General features: G+C 42.2%; 1 pseudogene; it reads left to right on the top strand.

Moving 5' to 3' along the window:
* The window catches only part of LOC147711520 (uncharacterized), a 43,545-nt pseudogene extending 37,285 nt beyond the window's left edge, over nt 1–6,260 (top strand).
* Nucleotides 6,261–26,718: the final 20,458 nt, after the last annotated feature.

Here is a 26,718-nt window from a genome sequence, read left to right as displayed (position 1 = left end):
TACGGAAAGCAGTAGCATGCAAACGTACTTTCGACGTCACTTCTGGGCCTCTTCAAAGCGAATGCAGCCTGCGTCATGGCAGGTTTTGAGGATATAGCGCCGCAGGGGCTGGCCAATGTAATGGCCTAGGCCGTCATTGGTAGCACTTTTGCGTGCTACTCGATTGACGGCCCGGCGACCTATACACTGCTGCTACGTGAGCAGCAGGTGTGCTTGCAGTGCACGTATACTTTGCTGCAAGTCCATTGCCCAATCAGGAACAGCCATTCTGCGCGCGCTCAACAGGATTGGAGGTACAGCAACGATCCACACCACCGTCATCAGGGCACAGATAACACTGTAAATCGAAGCCGACGAGTGCCTCACACATCTACGGTAAGGTAAAAATTATTCTGGAATGTTTCTAGTATTAATATTAATAAAACAATTATGATAGTTTAAGGAGCACTCCTATTATTCATGCTCTGGGAATGGTCGCGTCCAGGGTGACTGCTGATTCGGCTTCTGCCCACTTGTCGTAGGGGTCGGACAGGATCCCCCTGCCTGCTTCATGGACTCGGGGTTCCTGATATCAACAGCTGACCCAGCACCATATCCCGAAGAGATACTTGGACACCTCCTCCATGCTCTGGCAGGGCGCGCAGGCCTCGCCAAGGGTCTCCGATAAGAAGGTCTGACAGCTGCCATAATATACCTCCCTGCTGGGCCATACTTCCATAGCTCATATTTCACAGAGTTCATTGAACAGGCCACTGTAATTGCACTGCTGATAGCTCGTCATATGCCGGCCAGGCTTCAAGGGGTACGGCCTGTTAGGAACAATCCCCTCTGCACTCTCACTCACAATCCTCACCCCAATTGTTTGGATAACCTTCACCACTCGTATGCCCATGCAGTGCCAGAATATATGGACTTACCTCCAAGACGTAATTACCACACAAATTGCTTAAGGTTTTTAAACTAAGACAGCTGAAAGAGCACTTTGACAGCATAAAATGGTGACATATGGCATAACTTGTATGAGTAGATAATTGGTCAGACAGACTACATGACAAAATTTGATGTCATTTCTTGACTCCGTGGTAAAAAAGGTTAATTCTTCATTGTAAAGTTGCCAGGTTCTTAACACACTATTTGTGGAAATATGCCAAGTCATGCATGAAACAAATGGCCGGCTCGTGCCTCTCAGTTTGTGTACACTGGCTTAGGTGTATTATTTCTGGTATTTGCAAAGGTGCATGACGGTATCATTGCGCCACCAAGGACATAAAAGAAGTAACTGTCACTAAGCTCTGGATAAAAGGAGCATTGACAAAGGCGATAGGGTTGGCATAATATGAAAAGACCATTTGTGCGTGCCTGTTGCTCTAATTGGCACATTAAAGCTGATACTTTGATTCTGCTAATTATTATGGTGTTTGTTAGCAGTTGAGTTTTTATTGACTTAAGTTTTTATCTTTTGCACCTAGAGCTCGGTGACGTTTGTGCTAAAATGTGAAACCTGTCTCCTAAAGGATGGGAAAAAGGGTTTACATCAATTAGTGCGTTAGCAGTAAATGCCATTACGTTACAACTGCTGCATCTCTGTCCTCCAGGCTGATGGTCAGAGTTCAGTTAAGCACATTTACCAACATGTATAAAGAACAGGCACAGTATTACAGAACTTCAAATACTTTCTCAGACCTATTGATTCTTTCTTGCAGTCTTTTCTTTTCTTTGGTCCATTGCTTTTACCAGTAGTAATAATAAGACCATCTATGTGTGGGTAAAAAGTGGCTAGTACTGGACTGCTAATTAAAGAGGAGTGAGCAAGCTACCTAGTTCCTTAAAGACGTCCTTAAAGACGTCCCTCACACAGAGTGTGGAAAAACGCATTTATTTTTTATTTTTGTTACGACGCCACCCCCCCTGACTTGGTTGGTTTCATGCTTTATCATTGGGGGTTGCACTCAAGACCACCACATCACTCAGGAACACCACCACATCACTCAGGGGCACCAACACATCACTCAGGGACACCCCACATCACTCAGGGGCACCACCACATCACTCAGGGACACCACCACATCACTCAGGAACACCACATCCATCAGGAACACCACCACATCAGTCAGGGACACCACCACATCAGTGAGGGACACCACCACATCACTCAAGGACACCACCACGTCACTCAGGGACACTACCAGATCACTCGGGAACACCACCACATCACTCTAATACACCACCACATCACTCAGCCCTGCCACTGCAGTGCCTGTGTACAGTAGCTAACTGCCATGCTGACCTGGCCAATGTCCCCACTGGACAGGCCTAACCCTTCCCTTTCTGTACACATTGGACACCCCTATGGAAGGCCCAAGGTAACCCCCTGGGCACGGTGCGGTGTATGTGAAAGGTAGAGCATGTAGAAGTGTGGGTGACATGCTCTGATAGTGAAATACTGCCAATTTTGTTTATCACTATTGAAAGGCTATCTTGCCCTTAGGCTATAATGGGGAATGCTGTGTACAATGTTTACCTGCATATTTTCCCATAGGAGCAAGATAGAAATTTAAAGTATTCCTAACACATATTTATGTGACAACGTTTTTAATAATGCATTGATGTTTTGAAGCACTAGATCTGCTGTGATTTATGGATATTTGAAGAAGAATGTACCTTAAATGTAGCTATATATGAACCTGCTTTGTGCGTATGGGTCTGATGCAAGTTAAGAGCAAATTAAATATTGTAGGGGTACGTGCCTATTTTTAGCAAATTTTTGAAATGTTTTACCTGCGCCTGTGCATGTTTAGAAAGAACAAGCTGGTTAAAATGGTCAAGCAGATTAAATATTTTAACACTTAAGGGTGGATTATTATAGCACCGTATTACACTTATATGTTGCATATTACTTACTGAGCTATATGACCTTTCACAATTACCTATAGGTAGACAACTTATTGTAATAAATCTTTATAATTAGAAAAAATGTATTTAAATAATTATATTAATAAATATAAGTATGTACATAGGTACAAATAAAATGGAGAGGGTGGCAATTGTTCAATGTTTAAGATTATTTTTACATCGTAGGAGTAATGGCAGAAGCAGGAGGAAAAAAAAGAATTTAAAAAAATCGAGGTCCATACCACAAACATTTAATATTAGTAAGTGATTTAGGATGTTTCAATGGGTATGTGTGCCTTTGAATGGTAAAACTCAGTTTTATAAACATGTTTCTTTATTTTATAGGAATCAATGGAAACAACAAAAATGTTAACACCAATTTTAAGTATTCTAGATAAAAATATCATACTTTTCAATGCAAATGGTGATAAACCAGGTGTACAGGATGAATGTAGTCAATCAAAAGAAACAGGTAAAAACTTTTTAAATAAGATTGTCATTTCACAACCGAAACAGTTTATTTAACTGTTAATTGTGCATGTTCGAGTATAAACTCTCATAGAGAATACATTGAGCTGCCATGCTATCTCTATGCTCTTTTACAAATTATGCAACTACAGAAAGCTTGTACACATAGGCATCTACAAAAACCTTTCTCCTCAGGGTAAGGAGCTTTGACAAAGGATTTGCACCATATAACATCTCCCCATTTGCAATCCTTTTTCACCAAACATACATTTCCCTTCATGTCAAGTGTGAGGGGTTAAATGATTACAAATCTAAAGGAAAGATCAAGGTAGAACTATATTATCACATCCCATCCTGTTACCTCATCAGACAACTTTATTCTGTGTTTACTGACATTCCCATGGATGGTGTGTGAGTTAATAAGTGAATGGATTTTCTGTACTGCACAATACTTCATTTAGGGCAGCTTAATAATCTAATTTCTAATAGGCTTCAATGCATGTTTTGTTTTGTTTATGCACAGATCCTAAAGAGTTAGAAACTGAAGTAGTCTCATTCTTTATTATGGAATATAATTTAGGTACTCCGACATACGACTTTGATGAAGAGGCTTATGAGGAATTACACTCATCTGAGCATCAGAATGAATATGCAGATGAAAGAGAAAATAGTTTTGATCCAGAAGACAATGAAATCAGTTTTGAAGCACAAGTTTTTTCAGAGAATGTTGTAAACAATATAACTATTGTAAATGAGGGTGAAAATAATATTTCTGAAAAGCATGAAATCCCAGAAGACAATTTCCTATTTAAAGGTTCACAACACACTGTGCAAGCTGTCCTACTGCTTATCATTTGCTTTGCGGTTAGATTTAGAATTTCTGATGAGGCATTAGGGGCACTACTGGACTTAATCTGCTGCATTTTACCAGTGCCTAATAAAATGATTAACTCGTTATTCAAACTTAAGATGTTTATGAAAAAATACATCACTATTCCTACGATAAGAAACTACTGTTCCTCTTGCTATGAAAGCATCAGCGATAATGCAAAGATATGCACGAATACCCATTGTCTGAAGGATCTTACAGAGCCTGGTGCTGTTGCTTTTTTTGTCCAACACTCCATAATTAAACAGCTAAATACTATGTTTAAGAGGAGAGATTTTACGGAGGAAGTGAGAACACACAGATATGAGCACTACAAACAGAATGGAAACTCTGTAATAGGTGATGTTTATGATGGAATTGGATACAAAAACCTGTTTGATAAGGGGATATTAAGTATGAAAAACAATATCTCTTTTGTTATGAACACAGATGGAGTCAACATTTTTAAAAGTAGTAAACTAAGCATGTGGCCTGTGTATTTGATGATTAATGAGCTCTCTGTAACAAAACGCAAAGCAAAAGAAAACATGCTTGTCTTTGGAATTTGGATTGGGCAAAGAAAGCCATATATGTGGACATACCTACATCCTTTAACTGAGGAATTTAGTCATTTGGAAAAGGGAGTTATGTTTACAGATCATACAGGCTCTGTTTTTGTATGTCGTGCTGCACTACCTTCATGTACTTGTGATCTACCAGCTCGTTGTTTGCTTACCAACAGTAAGCAGTTCAATGGGAAATTTAGCTGTTGGTCCTGTTTATAGCCAGGTATGACTTCAAGATCGGGAATGGGGCATTGACATGTTTTTCCTTACAATGACGATGATCCTAAAGGACCACCAAGAACAACTGAAAATCTGAAGACTGATATAAATGAAACATTAGCTAAAATACAACAGGGTAAACATGAATATTCAGTTCATGGTGTGAAAGGCCCTTTCCGGTTTCTATTCCTTTCCCTTTTCCCATGTATTAATGGATTTCATTTAGATTATATGCATGGGGTCTGCGCAGGTGGAATGAAACTGATGTTCACATTATGGTTCGGGAAGCAATATGAGAAGTCATGCTTTTCAGCACACTCTTACAGAGACCTTGTTAGCAAGAGATTACAGGCTATCAAGCCTTCACTTAACATATTAAGACTTCCTGGTAGCCTTGAAGATGTACATTTATGGAAATCCCCTGAATACAGAAACTTCTTGCTCTTCTGGGGAATACCAGTACTAGCTGATGTATTACCCAATCAGCTATTTGTACATTTTTGCCTCTTCTCAAAAGGAATATATTTACTAGATAAAGAAAGTCTAACATTTTCAGAAATTGACCGAGCAGAGACTTGCTTGCTCACCTTTGTCAAACTTTTTGAAGACCTGTATGACAGAGGTTCATGACTATGAATATTCATCAGTTAGTGCATCTTTCAGACTGTGTACGCCACAATGGGCCACTCTTTTCAAATAACTGTTTTCATTTTGAAGACCTAAATGGCTACATAGTTTCTCACATCTCTGGAACACAAAATGTAGAAATGCAAATTTTGAATACTGTGACATTAATTCAGATGATACCATTACTTAAAGCAACCTGCAATATTGATGGCGAGATACAAAATGCAATCAATAGACTTATGGATCCATCGATACGTCTGGAGAGAATGGAGATAATAGATGGGTGCTTTCAAATGGGGAAAATGACTATAAAAGATTTAACAAATGATGAGTTCCTAGCAGCTCAAAAAAGAGTATCTATATACTTTGAAAGGAAACTAGCATCATATGATAAAATTAGTTTAAGGAAGGGTTATTGCTATGTGTATGCAGCAAACTACAACAAACTAGTCAGACGGGACCAAAGTACAATAACATATTTAGATAATTCAGAAATACAGTTTGGAAAAGTGTTGAAATGTATCCAGGTTACAGACATAAATAGAAAAATTCACAACTTGGCACTATTAAATCCAATGCCTTGTGTAAACACATATTCCAGTGACTGCAATGTCCATTAAGTTAACCCAAGTTGGAACAAGATAATAGCAGTATATATTTCGGAAATAGTAGGAAGTTGCTGCTTTGTTTATACCACAAAATTGTCATTTGTATGCGAATTCCCAAATCACTATGAGAGAGATTAGTGGATGCTGTTGTATTAGCCAAAATCCACATGCCCAGATCTTTAAAAGGTACCATACATTTCGGCAGGTTTGAAAAACTGGTCTGGGGGTAGCAAACATCACCCTGTAATTACTAGGAAATGATACACAATCCTCTGTGATCGGAAATGATACACATCACTTTAAACTGCAACCCTCTCCCCCACTGTAAACCGGTAATTGCCAGGGCACCCATAAGGATATGTTTACTTTTATGTGTTTACTTTTTATGTGTTTACTTTTACCAAATGTTTTTAGAAGTACATTTTAAGTACATTTTAAATGTTGTGTAAACTCTAGGTTTTAACACCAAAGGAATTCACTCTGTTGTGTGCTATTATCAAATGTACTTAAGAAAATTAAATTAAATTCAACCATATAGTTTTCCAGGAGTTTTCAATTATAATTGAATGGGCTTCTGTCATTGATTGTGGATATTGCTCATTGTCTAATCAATACCCCTTATACTTTTACTTGTTATCTTTGGACTGTTGAAAATAAACCAAAAAGTTGACCGAGTATTGGAATACTTTGACCATTAATTCATACAAATATATTATTGAGGAATGTAATATCCTCCCACCTATGCATGTGTAATTGGGAAATATCTACTAGTGTACCTGTGTATTTGTTAATATTGTGATTATTAGCCTAGCCATACCTTTTTGGTTTAGCAAGTGACCCAAAATGCATTGGACATAACTTTCTATAGAATCTGCAGCTATCTGGGTAAGTGCAGTAGTATTCAAATTGTATGTATTCAGTAAAAGTTCTGCATTGTAAATGAAGACTATACGGTTAGAATAGAAGTATTTGCTTAGTATTCAGCCGCCGCTTGAATAGTAGTCTGGGTAAAGTGCAGTAGTGTTCAAATTGCATGTATTCAGTAAAAGTTCTGCACTGGAAATGAAGACTATACGGTTAGCAAATAAGTATTTGCTTAGTATTCAGTTAGTGTTCAAGAAGTATCACTCACATATCAGTAGTCTTCATGCACTAGCCTTCACAAAAAGAATACTACAGAATACTAAAATTGGCATAAAATAGTCTTTGAATGCTATAAAAACACAGGTTAACCACTAAATGTAGTATTCAACTTCAGTAGTTGGTCTTGATCTCAAAACTGTGCCCCCAAAGATTGATCTCGGTTTCTCTCAAACCTTGTGAGATAAATAAAATTGTTCTGTGTTCTCTGAATGAAAACTGTCCCAAGCCTTTCGAGCTCGAATCGGTTATTCCAATAGTTTTGTCATTGATATCAAAGCTTCCCAAATCTGAAGCATTCTCCAGGCTATATTTTACATCCTCAAACTCTTCTCCACATGACTTACTCCAAGCAAACTATTTAGCCTTACTAAGTAAAGTCCTCAGCATGCAGTTCTCTCCACAAACTGGGGAACAAACTTAGGGGCCTATTAGAAAGAAATAGCCATATTTATCGCTAAACGTGGTTAGCAACTTTTTGTTTATCGCTGGCTATCACTGGATATTTTAGCGGAGAAAACATGCTATTAGCAATGTTTTTCTCCATTGTGCTAAAATATCCAGAGATAGCGGCGAAATGCGAGAATATCTCTGGAAATCCAGCAATATTCTCGCATTAACGCCAATGGGGGCTTAATCTGATCATCCACCCCCTATTGACTATACAGGTAAGTCAAATTTTTAGCAGGCGTTAGTTTATAGCGATACTCACACTTAGCACGATTTTTTTATCACTTCGCCTGCCTTGATAATAGATGATAGCTGTGTTAGGGACTGTTTTCAGTCGCTAACAGTTTGGGTACGCCCACTTTGCATGTCATTAGCAATACATATCACTGACATGCAAAGCGGGCTCCAAACCTGTAGCTATCGCCTGAAAGCTGTTGCTAACTGTTGTTAGCGACAGCTTGCTAATAGGGCGATAAAAATATTGCAGCTTTAGCAGGAAAAGTCCAGCTAAAGCGGCGATATTGGCCTTGCTAATATGCCCCATATTGTTAAATTCAGCCTTTCCCTGAAATTTCACCAATTGTTGTTTACCCTGAGGGGGTGGTAAATTCTTGATGGTGTTCAGTAAACCACTCTTAGGTCCAATTCTAGAGCCTATTTCAACACGACCCATCAACAGCATTTTCCGGGCTTCAATGTTAGCCCACAGCTCTGCAGTTAACACAGGACTTCACACAACCTCTTATCATGTTCATCACCATCAGGCCCATACACCAAACTATTACCTTGATAAATCATCCCCCCTTCAACACCTTTCAAAATACTCCCCATCACCCTCTGACACAGAGACAGGTGAAATCAAGCTAAATGGCATCATGAGAAATTTGAAAGTGCTGAAGGAAGTGGCTAAAGTGGTGAGATCTTGGGAAGGGGTGCAATTTAATCTGGTGGCACGCTGACATAAGGTCACTTGAGGAAAAATGCTTAGCACCGTTCATGGGAGAACAACACCTCACTGATACTGGGAACGGGATAATGGTCCACCACTACTGACTTATTGAGTTCCCTAAGGGCCACACAGAACCTAACCTCCCCATTGGCGTTATGTTCCATTACCACTGGTGCGACCCAATCCGAACTTTCAAGACCCTGAACAATTACATTGTCAATCAACTTGTTTAATTGTTTTCTCATTCTTTCTCTCACTAACAATGGAACACCCCTCTCTTTAAAAGCATTTGGTTGGGCATCAGACTTCAACTTGATCATATGTACGTAATCCTTAACACAACCCAAAACTGTCCTGAAAAATCAGGAAACTTATCCAACTATGATTCTCTTCCAGCTTGAATCTTCCCCACAGTGGGAACATCATTGAACCTAACTGGAGGATCCTCATTGGGGTCCAACCAAACATTCAAGTCCCGTTGGTGAAACCAATTAATGAGGCAATCCTCTTTAATCGATACATACATTTTCTCAGGTATGACGCTATCTTTAAACGTAATGGTTGCCCAGAAATAGACATAGGGGCAGATTTATGAAGGGCTTGCGCCACGTTTACGCCGCCGTTGCGTGACGCAACGGCATGGAAACGTGGCGCATCCCTGCGCCCTATTTACAACGTGATGCATCTAGGAGATGCGTCACGTTGTACAGCACTGCGCCATGAGGAGGCGATCCTGCGCAGGGGAGGCGTACCTGCGCAGGAACGCCTCCTGAAAGTGGCTGAGTGAAATCTATGAGATTTCACTCAGTCACTTTCAGGGCAATGCTGCGTCAAAACCCTGCGCCTGCTTGAAGCAGGCGTAAGGCTTGAGGCAGCATTGAAAGAATAGGCCCCCCCAGAGCATTGCTGGAGCTGCGTCGCGCTTGCGACGCAACTCTAGCAATGCGCCACATTTCCGGCACAGATGCGTCACGCATCTGTGCTGTTTTTGCCCCATGGTGCGCCGCATCATAAATGCGGCGCACCATGGGTGGCGTAGCTGTGGCGCACTGTGGCGCATGTTAACTGGCGCATCCCTCGGGATGCGCCAGTTAACATAAATCTGCCCCTAACTATTTATGGTTTCTCCACCATATGCTTTTGGTTTGACATATATTGTTAGAAGTTTTACTTTTGTTTTCAGACTTAATTCATAAAATGTTTTGGAAATACGTGTTATATTGGCACCTGAAACAAATAGAATCCTGACAGGGTCACCATTTACCTGAACTGTTTTAAAGGCCCTTCAGATGTACCTTTCTTAGTTTGCAGAATAGTGACCTTCCCAACCAATCTATCCTCATCGTCCTCTTCATAGTCCCCATCATATACAACCTCTCTCACATTTTTAGTGTTTTGGTAAATCTACAGCAAAGTGAAGTGCCTTCTCCTCTCACAATTGTTGCACACCACCTTCCACACAGGATAATCCTTTAATCTAGCTATATGACCTACATTTCCACACAAGAAGCATTAACTTGTAAACATTGTTGTCCCCTTTGCACCAGCCTTTTCTTGCAAAACCTTGCCCTTGGTTTGTCACACACTAACTACATTTTCTGTTCTGCCTGAGACAGCAGAACTACCTGGAATAATAGCCACACACGCCTTGGAATGCTCATATGTTTTTGCCATGGTGAGCACTTCTTGTAAAGAAGGTTGTCCTTCTGCCACCTGCACTCTTTAGCTTTTTCTGAAGAACACCCCAGTCTGGGATAAATTGGACTCTTAAGCACTCCTCACAGGTACTACCAAAGCTACAGGTTACACCAACCTGCATAGTTCTGTTACATATTGCTCAGTAGACTCTCCCTGCGGCTGCATTCTTTTGCAGAATTGGTAGCGTTCAAGCACAGTGCTTAATTTAGGCAAATAATGCATATTCAATTGTTTTAGGCAAATTACATACTCATTGAAATTTGCAGTCATTATCTGACAGGTCAGGGAGATGTTCAAATAATTCCTGACCTTCAGTGCCCAGACAATGCATTGACAATGAAATTCCATGCTCAGCCCTAAGCGACTTGCCAAACACCCTCCAGTAGTGGCGGAATACTTTCTTCTACTTCAGCCATGATACTGGTGGATCACCAGGTGGTGTTCAGAAGAATGGGGTGCAGTGACATTGTGCATGATGGAAAACAAAGGCACAAATGCAAATATGAACGTGGAGTGAAAACTACACTGAGCTCAGGGATAGACCTCACCATTATTTGAAACAATACCCATATTATTGTCGCACCCCACAATACTATGCACCATACTGTATTAGTGTAAGATCACCAATAGACAATTAAATAAAAAGTTACAAATGTCTCAGCAGTGGTTTGCAATATCACAAACTGAAAATGTGTTTGAGATGTCCCCTTGTCACATAAGAAACCACTTATTTAGAAATCATTGTTGCAGTGTTCCTAGATGTTGAGAATGCTAAACATGAACTTTGCCAGGGAAGGTGCAGTTTAGAGGAATTAACAACAAGAAAGGTGGGGGAGGGTCTAGGGGGCAATATTTAAAGACCAGATTTATTCCATACCCCTAAATGCAAACCTGACTAACTACAGGGAAGAAACCGGTCTATTAGGTGTGACAGAAAGACCACCAATGTAGGAGCAACCGCAGTTCACCAATTTTACATAGCTTGTCCACTCCCAGGCCTGAAAATAGTTTCCATCAGCCCACCCATTTGGCGGAACTTCGTCATCTGGAAAACCGAGAGAGAGGGGTCACCTCTAGCCAAGGTGGTTCAAAGGCTGATGTACTTAAGTACTAGACCTCCGACTCTCAAAAAGTCTCAGCCACTATGTTTGTTCAAGGTATGTGTGGACTGATGGAGTGCAGTGCAAGTGATAAACGTGTGTGTAATAAAAATGACTAAAAGGACAAAAAATATGTTTATTGGGAATTGTCCTAATGCCATCTGATAAAAAGCGCCTGATAGTGTAGGATAATTTTGACTATCTTTTGGCTAGGAGTGAGGTCGACATGTTTCAGCCGTTTAGTTCATTGGCTCGGCTTTCCTCAGGACCTTATAAGTGAGAAGTGCTACTGCAAAAAATCATAAGTGCAAAGAATTTCTGCATTAATTCATTCAACAGAAGAGAAATAGATCAGTGGTGTGTTACCACCCTACCAGACATGTATCCCATGTGTGCGTAGTTTAAGAGCTACCTCTTCATCCCCAGCTTTTTTTGGGAGTAAGCCTCACCTCAACCGGCAACTGCTTGGTGGCTGAGGCCCCGCTCTTGCCTCAAAACGCTTTGTGTCCTTGCATGTCGCGGGTACTTGGGCCTCCCACACAAGTGAGGCCCCATTTTTATTGGGAGACCTGGAGGAACACTGGGCGGTAGGAAATTTGTGTGAGCCCAGTGATGCCACACTTTCTCACACAAAAATGTCTGAAAAAAGTGAATTTTTCAACTAAAAGTAAGGTTTGCAGGGAATTGTGGGTGAGGAAACGTTGGGGGATACACGCAAGCCATACCTCCCTGGAAGCCCCTGGGTGTCTACTTTTCAGAAATGTGTGGGTTTTGTAGGTTTTCCTAGATGGCCGCCGAGCACTGGGCCAAAAACCCAGGTGACCCCCCTTGCAAAACCAAATAGTTTGACATAATTATGTGTTTATTTCTGCATCGTAAGAACTTTGGCACAAGGTTGCTAGGAAAATGAGACAGGCATTTTTAAGTTTGCAGTACATTGCAGATAAAATAACTTGTTGGAATTCATAAGAGAGAAATCACCATGTACTCCCATGGGTTAACGATAATATCTACAGTTGGTAGGTTATTCTTAGATGGAATGTATACCTTGGCAGAGAGACTAAAAAGACAAAAAATCCTGCACAGCCATCTATTCCTCAAACAAAAAAACACATACTGGTTGGATTTGGCATGAGGGCGAGTGATGGTTCAGTATATAAAATGTTATTAACAAGAGATTTCACAAATATGAAATGCACTGTCAATAATTAAATGCACAAAAAACCTAACCAGTGACTAGCAGCTCGTCAGCTGTAAAGCCTCGACAAGGCACCAGCCGTTTTACAGGCCATTCACACACCTTCCATACGTGATACACACAAGACCTTTCACACCACCAGGCACAAAACCAACACATCACAACATCCACTAAAAGGGACAAGATACACCTTACTTTAGAAAGACAAAAAAGACAAATATTCCTGCACAACCATCTAATCCTCAAGCACACACACATCTTGGTTCGATTTGGAACGAGGGTGAGTAATAGTTCAGTATGTACAATTGTATTACCAAGTGAATTTACAAAAATGAAATGCACTGTTAATAATTGAAAGGACAAGGAACTTAACCATTAACTCACAGCTTGTGAGCTGTAAAGCCACGACAAGGCACCAATCTCTTTACAGGCCATTCATACACCTTTCATACGTGTGACACACACAAAACATTCACACCGCCAGCCGCGGGCCCATCACATTACAACACTCATGCCAGCGGACAGCGCCATTCAAGGGCCCAACACTTTCACACGCCCACATTCCTGACACAGCAACTACACAAACTGATGGATTGCGTGGAGTGGCGCTCAGCTAGCAGTGTGTAGTGACCAGCAGCAAGTCACTACTCACACACCGCCAGCCGAGGGCCAGTCCATGCACACCGCCAGCCGAGCACCAGTCCACGCACACCGCCAGCCAAGCGCCAGTCCATGCACACCGCCAAGCTAGCGTCAGTCCACGCACACCGTCAGCCAAGCGCCAGTCCACTCACACCGCCAGCCAAGCGCCAGTCCACACAGAACGCCAGCCAAGTGCCAGTCCATGCACACTGCCAGCCAAGCGCCAGTCCACACACACCACCAGCCAAGCGCCAGTCCATGCACACCGCCAGCCAAGCGCCAATCCACGCACAATGCCAGCCAAGTGCCAGTCCATGCACACCGCCAGCCAAGCGCCAGCCTACACACACCGCCATCACATTTAGATTTTTTTATACAAAAGAAACACAAACAAATTGCAAATAGATACAAATCTGCTAACACAAAATCTGAAACTAAATACATTGCACTAATGGCAACCTTGAAACACAATAAAAAATGTTAAACAATACAGGCCGGGCAGTTCACTTTACCACTCATGGATACTCTCAAAAATTCTTATGCGTGTGGTACGACTTGAAACAAGAAGACACACACAGTCCAGGTTTAGAAGGACAGTTGGGGAAGTGCATACAAGTCTCCTTCTGCACACCTCTTCGCCAACAGTCTCTACATCTCCTAGTGGGACAGTCTTTTGAGGTTGTAGGAGGAATGTACTCTAGAAAGTGGCAATCTTCCAATCTAGCCACATCCTCCACCACTCCAACTCTAGGAACACTTGCACGTTCCACTAGAACAAGGCTGCCGATTAAGACTCCTGAAACTTGGCACAAGTCATCTTTGACTCAGGACAAGAATCCTTGAACAAAACAACAGCATTAAAGGTTGTCAAGTGGAAAAGATGGATAGCGAACTTCTAATACCAAATGTAAGCCTTACGAAGAGCAGCGTATGGTTCCAACCTCTGATCTACTCTGTCAACACCACCCAAGTTCCTATTATAGTCTAAAATGCACACAGGTTTGCGCACTTCAGCAACCTGACCCCAAACACTCACAGGTGCAGTGCTTTCATCTTGGATGGTAGTCAGCATGTAGACATCTCTCCTGTCTGAAAACTTCACAGCTAGAAGCTCTTAGCAATGCAGCGCACTGCACTGTCCCCGCACAAGCTTTTGACAAACAAGTTCTTTTGGGAAACCTTTACGGTTACAGCGCATTGTGCCACAAGCAACAGTGCCCACTTTGGCCAATTCCTTGAACAACTGCACACCAGTGTAGAAGTTATCTTCATATAAATGTTGGCTTTGTTAAGACATATCCAGTCCCACTGTCACACAGCATAAACAGTTTAATTCCATAGCGCGCCCTCTTACTAGGCATGCATTGCCTAAAAACCAAGCGGCTCTTGAACAACACGAAAGACTCATCCACTGCTATTTCTTTTCCTGGAGCATAGATCTCAGAAAAACGATCAACAAAGTGATCAAGGACAGGCCAAATCTTAAAGAGACGGTCACAATCAGGGTGATCTCGTGGCAACGCTAAACGATTATCGACAAAATGCATCATCCGAAGCAGAAGCAAATACCTATCACGACTCATGGCTGCCGGAAAAATAGCCGTTGCCATCAAGGGACTAGTAGACCAATATGAAGACATTGATGGCTTCCTTAGCAAGCCCATCAAAAAAGTGAATCCCAAGAACTTCTTCATCTCTTCAAGATTTGTGGGAGTCCACTGGGTAGCATTAGAATGGAGCTTAAGGGTGGCACTGTTGTCCCTCAAAAACTGTTCGGCATACAAATTAGTCTGCTCAACAATCTTTGCCAAAAACACATCGTCCATAAACAACTGAAAAAAATGTATTGGCAAAAAGTTCTCAGTATGCACTCTACACCCTGAAACACCAGTAAAGTCTGGCAATGCCGGCAGCACCATGCCAGGGGCAACCCAAAGGTCAGCACTATCAACGGGAAGTGTTGCAGCCCCAGCCTGCAGCCCAGATGCCTCTTGCCGCACTACACCAACGGGAAGCCTAGCAGCCCCAGATGTTCTTGCCGCACTACACCAGCGAGAAGCCAAGCAGCCCCAGATGCCTGTTGCCGCACCACACCAACTGGAAGCCTTGTAGCCACAGGCTGCAGCCCAGATGCCTCTTGCCGACCTATACCAATGGGAAGCCTTGGAGCCCCAGACTGCAGCCCAGATGCCTCTTGGCCCACTATCGGCACATCAATGTCCTCCTCTAACACAGGCACTTCATCCGCACTCGAAGAAGCTTCATAATCTGATGATTCCATGTGAAGAGAAAACTCACTGCCTGAATCTTCCCCTCCCATCTCTGCCTTAGAATCAGAGTAAGTCTCTGAACCAAGCAAGTAGTAAACAAAGTGTGGCTTTAGCACAAAGATCTATATACTCCAAAACAATATAATTCTTACTAAAGATAGCTACACTCACCAGCACCTACTCTGCAGAGGCACAGCAAAACGCAATGATATCCCACTAGAAAGAAAAAAACAATTACTCATAAGACAACAAAGTACACATCAAGCACTAATGCAAAAAGATTATGGCACTCAAAACACAGATGCCAAAAAAACTGCTATTACTACACCATTTACAAAAAACACATTCATGTAGGGAAGTTAAATTAATTTAGAGTAAATAGTACAAAATAAATACACTTACCAAGCACATGCAACTACACAAGTTGCAAAAGCAGCAGTAACAAAACCGCAACCTGGAACAGTCCAAACAGCAAAAGCCTTGAACTAGAATAAAATAGAGAAATAAAAAAAATACTATTGCATTTCACAAACAATATGACAATTAAAATTATAACGCAGAATGTCACTCAACACCCAAATGGTCATTCGGCCAGAGGTGCCTTCAAATAGGGCTGAGAACAATGGGGATTAGGTGAGGTTTTCCACCAAGCCACTCAGACAGATATTTGTCGCCCCTTGGAAAAAAAAAATCCCTGTTGCCTAGCAGGATTTTCTGCCTTAACCTCCCACCTAGGGCAGAAAGACATAAACAATGGGGCAGATCTGTTGGGGGAAAAAATACACAAACATATTTTAACCCCTTTGAAAACGAAGCTTCCCCAACAGGTCGCTTCCACATACTGCAAAACACAATCCCTAGGGTCTAGTAGGCCAGAAAGGCCCAAAAAATGGGCAGATCTGGGGCAGACAAACATCAACAAGAAATGCTCCCCTTTGGAGGCGACCCTTGCCCAAGGGGTCGCTTCCATCCAAATTTAAATGCCCCCAAATGAGTCCCTGGTGCCTAGCGGCATTTTCTGCCCCCCTCCCCCCGGGGCAAAACGGCCAACAAAAAAATGGGCTGATTTGCCCTGGGGGGCAGAAAAATATTCCTTGAAATATGCCCCCTTTAGAAAGCAACCCTTGCTCAAGGGGCTGCTTCTATCCAAATTTAAATGCCCCAGCCACAGTCCCTGGTGACTAGTGGTGTTTTTCTGCCCCCCTGGGGGAAAACAGCTGGAAAAATGGGCCGATTTGCCCCCAGGAGGGCAGATTTTTTTTTACAATGTGGTCCCCACTAGAAAGCGACACTTACCCAAGGGGTCCACTTCCAATGCACAAAATTAAAATCCTTGGTGCTGGTGGGGGCATTTCCGCTGCACGGTTGCAATGCTGTGCGCAATCGTGAAGCAAAAATGCCCTTCAAAGAGACATCAGGGGAGAGGAAAATCTCTTTCCTCTCCCCTGATGCCTCGACGCGTTCCCTAAACCCCCCGGGAATGAGGAATCCTACCTCCTTGCACTACGCTCAGGAAGCAAATGGCTTCCCGAGCGTCTGGGACTTCCTGAAGACATCAGCGTGCGCTTTGCACGCTGACGTCATGGGATTCCCATGCGGGGGTCGGGGTGGCAGCAGAAGCTCTTCCGCTGCCATCCCCCTTTGTGGGGGCAAAATTGGACACCCGTGGGGGGAGCGCCAGCGCTTCCCCTGTGGGTGGGACCCATGAGGAGCTGGACCCGTCATCAGCACAGTGCACTGTGTGCCATGACGAGTCCAGCACGTCATCAGCAGGAAAAGGGTTAAGGAAATACCAGACTGTCAATGTTATGTGCTTCACCACACAGCACATCATAGACACTGGCACACTCCTGCTGCCATTGCCACAGAAGTATTGATGTAAGCACGTTATTGCAACATGTTACGCTGCACATCAGCTTGCATTGTCAAGAACAAGAAAGTACTGCTCTATGTGCATCCTTGCTACTTGATGTGCCACATTTCCTGAAGTACTCAGCAGTTCGTGACGTCACAGAGCTTGTGTATCCTTCACTATTGGAGCAGATTCTTTTCTTCGAGGCTCGAGCAGTTCTCCTGAGAAGGGACACCGTTACTGCCACACATTTGCCCCGTTAATTCCGAGTCTTCTCACAAGCTACAAGCTTTCAAAATTGTAAGAGTACATTATTACAGCCATTAGGTCTTCCACCAGGCTGTAGTGACATTTGTGTTTGGGCCTTGCATTGTTGAATTTGTGATGCGTCTTTAATGAGCAGGGCCTCCGCACATCGCTCATCGCTAAATGGGAAATTAGGCCCCTGACACTAGTAGTCTGTTTAACCTTGACTTTATCAAAGTTCATCAAAACACAGCCCCAACCACACCATTAGGCGGGAATAGCATCCTTGTCTGCTCTCCGCCCTTCAGATCCAGAATATTCAATGGGTGATGCAGTGGTTACAGAATACTGCATGATCACTTGGTTCCAGAACACCACAGACTCCCCCTTCAAATGCCAAATCGGTATTTGGTCAAAAACCAAAGTTTCAATTTGTTAACATGCTACCGAATCACAGTTTGGCTTTGATACATACAAAATGCTTTTTTGCTGTCCTTAACAGGCTGCTTCTGTGAACTGGCCCATTTTCAATCAGAAAAAAAAGCATGATACATGTGGCCCATAGTAACAACGGATTTAGGCTTTGAAAATGTAGTAAAAGAGAAGTACTTTTGACACAAAAAATTGGCGCACTTTGGACTTGATTATAACTTACACAATACTTGAGTAATTATGAAATGACATGCAATTGCACTATTACCGTGCAATCATTTCTAACCAATACCACACAAGTCAACCCCCATTGAATGTGGAATCACCATGTGGAATCCACTCTTCTGGTTGAAAAATCACGTGGAATTTCCTAATCTCATACATTTACCAGTTGCTATCAGCAGGTTGTAAATATACGCCTGGGCCTGTGGGTACAGTTGGGGTGTGTGAGGGCTATTGTGGAATTAGTGGGAAAAAGTAGAATACGTGTTCTGGTAAAGGAGGAGGGTTGTATGTCAGAAAAAATATAATGAGACTTGGCTGCTCTTGCAGTCAAAGTATCATATGATTTTTCCAGCCTGTCCTAATAAATCATGTGAGATTCTCTAATATTATTATTATTATAGAGGCTTTTGTAGCGCGCTCTGTTACTAAAAAATAGTATCCTGGCGCGAGAGAGAGGGGGAACAGATCACATTATATCCAACTTAGAGAAACATCCGTTAGGCAGTGATATTAAAGAAGTGGGTTTTTAGGCCTTTCCTAAACGCCATAATGGATGAGGATGTTCTCAAATGAAGAGGAAGAGTATTCCAAGCTCTCGCCGCTCTGACAGAGATGGATTGGCCGCCGAGCCTGCTATATTTAAACTTTGGCATATTCATTTGGTGGAGATTGGTTGACCTAAGAGGGCGGTTGGGGACATAAAGGGAGAATCTTTTCCTCAGATAAGTTGGGCCCGTTTGATGGACTGCTCGGTATGCCAGCACGAGGATCTTAAATAAAATCCTTTGAGCAACTGGGAGCCAGTGAAGAGTTCTGAGAGGTTGGCGGACACTAGAACTTCTGGGTATATTAAACAACAGCCGGACCGCAGCATTTTGAATAACTTGGAGGCGGTGGATCAGATAGGCCGGGAGTCCGCAGAAGAGGGCATTCGCATAATCCAGTCTGGATAATATGAGAGCGCGAATGACCGTCTCCTTGGCCTCTCTCGGAAGCAGAGGGAGAAATCTGCGCAGGGTTTTAAGTGTGGAAAAACAAATTCCTGTACGTTTTTTCAGATGGTCCTCAAATCTGAGGTTGTTACTAAACCAGACTCCTAGATTTTTAGCAGGTCCGCCGATGGATTTGGGGCATGGGAGATCGGTGGGCCAGAGAGAGTCACTGAAGTTATCAGGAAAGGAACCATACAGCAAGATTTCAGATTTACTCTCATTGCATTTAAGTTGGGCACAAGCCAGCCAGCGAAAAACCGATGATAAACAGAATTGAGCTCTCGACGTGTCCGAGTTGTTTTTGGGCCATGTGAACAAAAGCTGTGTATTATCGGCATAGGCCATAATTTTGGCTCCTAGCTGTTCTGCAAGATAAATGAGGGGGGTCATATATATATTAAAAAGCAGGGGGCTGAGGGTAGAGCCCTGTGGGACACCAGTTGAAAGTTTTTTGGGCGAAGAGGAAAAAAGGCGGCATCCACACTTGCTGGGACCTGTTGTCTAAAAAGGATGTCAGCCAGCCAAGAGCGGAGCCAGTTATGCCTATGGCCGCTAGTCTGGTAAGTAAGAGGGAGTGAGGAACCGTATCGAAGGCGGCAGAGAGGTCCAATAAAATCAGAGTCGCTCTGCCACCTCCGTCCAGACATTCCCGAATAGCCTCAGAAACCTCAACTAAAGCCGTCTCTGTGCTGAAAGCAGCTCTGAAGCATGATTGTGCTGGATGGAGAGCCTGAGAGCTTTCAACAAATTTATCCAGCTGTGTGAATGCAACTTTTTCACATATCTTAGCCAGGGCCGGCAACAGTGATATGGGCCGGAAATTAGCAGGGACCTTCGGGTCTAAGCCATTTTTTTTAAGAAGTGGTAGCAGTTTGGCCTGCTTCCAACATGCCGGGACAGTGGCAGTGGAGAAGGAGAGGTTGACAATATGTGTCACCTCTTGGCCAACTGTATTAGCCAGGCCCGCAAGGACTCTGGCAGGGCAAGGGTCAGCGGGGGATCCTGATTGTAGAGTAGCAAGAATTTTGACAACATCTGTTTTATCCACAGGAGTGAAAAGGGCAAACTGATCCATAGGGACGGGCATAATGGGGGAAGGGATAGTCATTGAGGATGGGAAATTATTACAGACAGTGAACAAATCATCTTGGATTTTTGCAATTTTGTCCACGAAGAACACAGAGAGTTCTTCACACCATTTTGCCGAAGAGGTTAAGAGAGGTTGAGCGGCACAAGGAGAAGTAAAGCTTTTAACAACAGCAAAGATTTCCCTGCTATTGTTATTAGCCTTGGTTATACGCCCTTCATAGTATAGACTTTTTGCCGATTTAATTGCTGCGTAGTACCTCTTTTGTGCCGTTCTCAGTTCTTTCTTAGCTTCAGGGAGATAGGCTTGTCTCCAACGTCTTTCAAGTTTTTTACAACCTGATTTAAGATCGCTGAGAGTATTGGAGAACCAAGGTTTGGAAGGGGTAGAGCGCACTCTACAAACACGACCTGTTTTAGTTGAGGAAGCAGCACCACATTCAATACATGAGTTGAAAGAGCTAACGGCTGACTCAATTTCAGAGGGAAGTATAGGGCGAGAGGTATCTAGTTGATCACAGAGCGTAACTATATTAATTTTCTGTGTGTGAGCAGCAGAATGATTGGTCTCGGCGGGGCGGGACAGGGACCAGGTGAATCTGATCAGCATATGGTCAGACCAGGTTACTATTTCAGGGTCAGACGTATTTATATCGAAGTTAGTGCACACTAGGTCAAGGATGTGACCCCCTGAGTGGGTGGGAGCCTTAACCCACTGTTTTAGCTGGGCCATCGCAAAAGCATCGTTTAGCCGAACTGTGTCGGGTAGATCAAGATGATCCACATGGATATTAAAGTCCCCCAAAAGGAGATATCTGGAGTATTTCAGGGCCCGTGGGACTATCATGTCCTCTAGTGCTTCTAGAAATTTGCCTGCATGGCCAGGAGGCCGGTAAACCAGAGTTCCCCCCAAGGTAAAATGTGCCCCCAGAGTAAGAGAAAAGTGGAGCACCTCAGCATCAGCTGGGGGCCCATAGGATCAAGAGAAAAAGTCCACTTGTCTCTGAAAATGGCTGCTATGCCACCTCCTCTGCCTAAGGGGCGATCTTGTCTAATGATTTTGAAGCCACGTGGAATAGCCAATTCAACCACTGGGTTGCATGTCTCATTAAGCCACGTTTCTGTGACAAAGAGAAGATCAAACTCATTGTCAATTAGTAGTTCAAATATGTCATTAGAGTGTTTGACCAATGATCTAGCATTGATCAAACCAGCCCGAAGACATGCCGAATCAATGGGAAGCTGGGTAGGAACAGTTAGAGTAGGCTGGAAGCGAAATTTGCATACTTGGCAAGTACGCTGAGATGTATCAGTCAACTCCCAACGGTTCCTGCAGGGGCAAGAGGTTGCACTAAGTGCTATAAGATACTCACGGGAGTAGGAGACACGGGACCGATCAGTGGATAGAGAAGCAGCAGCAGGGGGGCTGGCGCTGGCCACGTCCGATACCCAGACAAATGGTGTGGCAACACCTAACTTATTCAGAATCGGTTGGAGTGCAGTTTCATGGAATAATTCTGCTATATCTGACTCATAACCAGGCCCAGGATGTCCAAATTAGAGGATATGGACAAACCCAAAATGTTTAGAATATGTTTCCACAGAAGCCTTGCATCCCTTCAGAGAATCCTTATACTCTTAAATTATTCCTTCTGATATCAAAGTCTTCAGTCTGTTTCTTAGGTAACACATTTTGGTTATCAACATCTCAGATTATCATCTCAGTGACATCCAATTAAGAACATCATTCGTCCCTACAACAGGCACTAACAAACTAGAACTCAACATCTCTTTTTCAAATTAATGAGGAAACTCAGACTGCAACACTTCTTTGATAACATCTTGGATACCCCTACCCACAAAGAAGAGGATCAACTAAAACGCTTACATTTGAAGAGCACATATATGGCACCAATCAGCCATAAAAGTTTAGACATGTTTGAATCACTGGTTAAGAACGACATATCCAAGCTCAACTGCCAAAACAAAATCCATACACACAAACTTTACAGCAAAAGAACAAGGTATAATAAAAGCCATATCTTCAAATAAAGACATAACATGCACTAAGGCAGATAAAGGTGGAGCATTAGTTATCCTACATACCAGCTACTACAATGAACAAGTGTCTTCACATCTCATGGACCAAGAGACCTACATGAAATTGGAAACTAACCCCACGGATCAATTCACGGCTACACTACTGGCTATTGTACAGAAAGCCTTTGATAACGGCACCCTCAATGAGAAAACTAAAAGATATCTCATACAAACAAACCCCAGAAGCCCGTAATTTTTTATGGTTCCAAAAATCCACAAATATCCACTGAAATCTCCATGTAGACCGATAGTCTCCACAAGAGGGAGCCAACATTAACCAGTGGGAACATTTCTGGACCGGTATTTACAACCGTGTGTAATGGCCATGAAAACATATATCAAGGACACAACGGACTTCCTTCACAAACTCAATCAGATCATCCCCCGTGAGCATGAAGAAACACTATTATGTACAGTGGATGTTAACTCATTATACGCTTCTATTCCCCACCACCTAGGGATAGAAGCCATTGAACATGCATTAATACGCACTGAATATGATGAAAATTTTAAAGTTTTTCTGATGAAATTGATGGAGTTTACCCTTATGTATAGCTATTTCAAATGGAAAAAATGAATGGTGCCAACAGAAAACCGGTACTTCAATGGGGAACAGTGCAGCGCCGGCATATGCCAATATTTTTATGAATCGATTCGAAGAAGATCCAATATTAACAATGCAACCATGAATGAACCATCATAAACTCTTTGTGAGATTTATTGATGACATCTTCATTTTATGGCAGGGGTCAGATCTATCTTGAGAGAAGAAATATACAAACTCAACCTCATTGACACATGGTTACAGTTTACCAATGAAATACAAACAGAAACAATCACATTCTTGGATGTAAGAATCACAAAGACACCCAAGGGTTTTGAAACTGATCTTTATAGGAAGGAAACCGTTAGAAACAATATGCTACACTATCAAAGCTTCCATCTACAACCGCTGAAAGAACACCTTCCTTACAGTCAGATGATAAGAGTCAAGAGAATTGTTTCCAACCCAGAGAGAACCAGTGAACAACTCAAAAACATGATAGAAAGATTTCGACAACGTGGGTACCCTGATCAGATACTAGAGCAAGCACAGCAACGAAGTTCATGTAAATCTAGACAAGAATTATTGTTGACACAAGACAAACCTACCAAAGAACCAATAACCGTCATTTCCAAATATTCTTCCATGAGTGCAGCATATAAATGGATTATCAAAAAGCATTGGCAAATACTCAGAATGGAACAGGATTTCAATCACATTTTTGACACAGAACCCCTATTTGCATATAGCAGGAGTAAAAACATTGGGGAGAGATTGAAACATCCAGATCTTATAGTTCCAAAACAAACCTTTAAGGGCACTCAACCATGTTGTAACTCTAACAATTGTAATACCATCATAAAAGGCACGAGTATTAACCATCCTATGAAAGGCCACAAAATTCAAATGAAAGCAACTGCTACTTGTGACACCACCAACGTGGTTTATATGCTAAAGTGTCCCTGCCGGAAGATTTATGTTGGGCAAACTGAAAGGAAAATAAAAATACGATTAAATGAACATAAATCTAATATAAGAACCAAACAGACTAAATCTACCGTAGCCCAACATTTCATGGAAGCTGGACACAATGTCAGTCAAATAAGATTCTGTGTCCTGGAAAACATTGAAAAAAGTGAAGGAAGAGACAACCACAACTTTTTACTACAACGTGAAAACAACTGGATATATCTTCTATTCTCCCTGAAACCTTACGGTCTCAATGACCATATGGAATTTATGTGTTACCTTTAAAAAGACTTTAATAGTTCGGATCGTATTTACTCCACTTTTTATTTTTTTTCATTCACGTTTTTATTTCATTTCACCTTACACGCTTTTTATACTCATTATACTTCGATATAACTTTATTCAGCAGCATTCGCTACTAACAATTGACGCGCACCCGTACATTGATAAACCACACCCCTTCCTTTCGTTCTCACACTTCCGGTTTTCAATGCCCGGATACAGCCTAATCGTGAAGAGTAATATTTGTGTCCCTTGGTAAGCCTTTTTCCGGTATTTTTAATCTTTTAATCTTTTTCTTCGTACAAGAGCACGTATGCATGCCCGCACCTACCACGGAGCCTTTTAAGCGATTATAGGCACTTATGACACCCAAACGGCTACTGCGAATTATCTCGGTAGCGTCTTTAAGAGTCCAATGTGCTCACATGAATTATCTTGATATTGTCTTTTAAGAGCCCCCAGTGAGCTCAGGGATATACCATGCACATGTCTATCGAGTTTATTCTCACTGTCACCACCAGCATGCGACTTTACTTTTAACTACCTTTTTTCATACCTCCAGCATCCGCATGTTCTTTTGAACAATAACACTACTACTTTGCGATACTCACCTTCATAACACCCGGTTTTCTGACAACGCACACGTGGCTAAGTCCAAAGTATATTCTTCTATGTACTCTAAAGATATTAGCGCTATATAAATTATAAACTTACTTAATTTTTTGCAGAATATCCCCAGATGAAGACAAAATTCTTGCGGAAATGCATTGGGACGTCTAAGAGTTGTATGATGAATGCAATGCACTCTGGGAATTGAAGGATATAACCTTCTAAACTTAAATCTATTGAATTGTGACTTAACAATTTCAATAAAAGAAAATATATTGGAAACATATCCTATGTTTATACTATTTGTTTTAAAAAGAGGAAACTTTTATAAGGACTTTTGCTTCAGTGCCCAGGGGACATGCCCCACGTTATGGGGATGCATCCAGTTTGATTTTCTAGTTGCACTCAGATTCAGAGAGTGACACCCTGGTGCACGACACAATTTCTTGAAACACATACAGAACGGTAGTGCGCTCAACTTACCCTTTTGAACTAATCTCATTTTTTAACATCCTGATTCACTGTTTAACTTACATAGCTTTTTACTCTAGGCAAGGACACTTGTCATCAATTAATTGCAGTGTAGTATTAGTTTTAACTTTGGAAGTTTTACTGTTTTCATTTCCTCAAAAATTCCTTCCAGAGTTAAAGCAGCTGGAGATTTTATAGGTGACAAGGAGTCATTTTTGGCCTTCTATAAAGCATTTTCTAGAAAGTTTGAATCACTAAACATTGGAATACTAGAAGCATGTGCTTCTAACCAAGAATTGAGAGGAGTAGAAATTTTCATAGCCCAATCAGTGATTAAGCCACTTTTCTCTGAAGAGCAATTAGGGCCTTTATAATGGAGAAATTAATGCTTACTAAGACATTTTGATTTCTTTGTTCTACCCATGGGCCTTGAAAATTGTTAAATCTATAACAAAATATGATAAATAAAAATAAATATATTACCCTGGAGTAATCCTCCAAAAGTGATAAACCAGGGTAGCATGCCATAAAAGGTAAATAATTCAGACACACTATGTACCACATATAACTAGTGGAAAGCACTAGGATTTAGGCACGTGAGCCAGAGAAATAGTAATGAAGAATAATAATATATATAGATTCAGAAGAGGGGGGTGGTGATGGACAGAGTATCTGAATTAAACAGAACACTCCTACCCAGTCAACAGACCAGGGCCTGATCCATCAACGTTTTTAGCTCACTGCACCATCCCAGCTCAGAACCTGGCTACATGCAAATTAGTCTGTCCCTGGCCCAGTGCATCATGGGAACAGGGCAGACCAAACTACCAAGCCAATTCTTTAACTGGAAAGGAAACAAGCTTCCGGGGACCGGTTTCTGGCATTACAGCCGTCTTCGGCCCGGCTTGCTTGAATCCTGATGGTGCAGTGAGCAAGGGACTCACATCTGAGTATACCCTTCCACGCTTATGGTGGACAAAACGATTCAGAAGAGGGGGGTGGTGATGGACAGAGTATCTGAATTAAACAGAACACTCCTACCCAGTCAATAGACCAGGGCCTGATCCATCACCGTTTTTTAGCTCACTGCACCATCCCAGCTCAGAACCTGGCTACATGCAAATTAGTCTATCCCTGGCCCAGTGCATCATGGGAACAGGGCATACCAAACTACCAAGCCAATTCTTTAACTGGAAAGGAAACAAGCTTCCGGGG

The sequence above is a fragment of the Lissotriton vulgaris genome, chromosome 5 (genome assembly GCF_964263255.1).
Source record: "Lissotriton vulgaris chromosome 5, aLisVul1.2, whole genome shotgun sequence".
NCBI classification, from domain to species: domain Eukaryota; kingdom Metazoa; phylum Chordata; class Amphibia; order Caudata; family Salamandridae; genus Lissotriton; species Lissotriton vulgaris.
The sequence above is the reverse complement of the archived record's forward strand: the minus strand, read 5'-3'. Positions and strand labels throughout refer to the sequence as shown.